We start from the raw sequence: 1077 nt of genomic DNA on the forward strand, positions 1-1077 counted from the left end.
TTGAATAACTGACTGAATAATCCATTAATAAAATTGTTGCTTGCTGTTGCTTAAATTTTAGTTGATTCTTTAAAATGTTAATACAATGTTAAACCATTGTAATAGTTTTAAATTAATTAAAATGAATTAACACAGTAGATCGTTCATCCTGTGTACAGGAAGAAATTATTTTTCCTGATATCGAAATAGTCATTTTTTTCATAATGCTTTTTAAAAATTAGAGTACAGGCTTTTCTTACTAAATGGAAGCAAACTGGTTATAGTCAGCCTTCTCTAGTTATTTATTTAATTATTTAATACTTATTTTAGTTAAGTGCTTAAATTGTAAATATGCATTTATTAAATTATTTTATCTAGTGCATTTGTATTTTGTTGTTTTTTATTGTATTATGGGCTATACAATAAAAGCGTACCAACCAGAAATAATCACTGAGGGTGCTTCTGACATTAGTGAGGGTGCTCTAGTCTTAATGCACATTTTCACATATTTTGTCCCATCTATTGCTATGGTTATCACTATGTCAATCACTACTACTTCGAGAGCGAATCCAGCATAAATATGCGGATGTCATTCCCGAAACTTTGCAACGTGTGTGTGGCCAAAAAACTAAGTTTTACATTTTTAATTATTGCCTAGAAAGCTCGCAAAGAGCGCTCCTTTTTAACCACTAAAAACTGTCACATTAGTTCATCGTGATCACACAAAGTTCTGTTATGACCAATGAATCTCACACTGTGCAATTAATATATTATTAACATCGTCGTGTAAACACTCTGTATGTTATAATGAAAGGATTCGATTGTGATCAGCACAGAACAAATACTGGTGTGAGTCGCAGCCATTAGGTAAACCAGCATACATTCATGAGGATGATGAAAGTGTTTTAACTTGAGTAAAGCCCCCAGACCCCCTGCTCGTGACTCCCCTGCATCCCCGTACACGTTCAAAACTGAGGCGATTTCACTCCAGCGCTTCTCTTTCTCCTTACGGGTGTGATACGTTTTCGACACATTATACAGACAGTCGTGTTGCTACAAAACATCAAGAAGCAGTTTCCTCCGTCTCCACTATCCAGT

The 1077-nt window shown here is 34.5% G+C and overlaps 1 protein-coding gene across 1 annotated transcript in view; it reads left to right on the forward strand.

The window, feature by feature from the left end:
• emsy (EMSY transcriptional repressor, BRCA2 interacting) overlaps positions 1-1077 on the forward strand; it is a 36127-nt gene that overhangs the window by 22283 nt on the left and 12767 nt on the right. The window lies entirely within an intron of this gene.

The sequence above is a fragment of the Sinocyclocheilus grahami genome, unplaced genomic scaffold, assembly GCF_001515645.1.
Source record: "Sinocyclocheilus grahami isolate Dianchi unplaced genomic scaffold, SAMN03320097.WGS_v1.1 scaffold1007.1, whole genome shotgun sequence".
In the NCBI taxonomy this organism is placed as follows: Eukaryota; Metazoa; Chordata; class Actinopteri; order Cypriniformes; family Cyprinidae; genus Sinocyclocheilus; species Sinocyclocheilus grahami.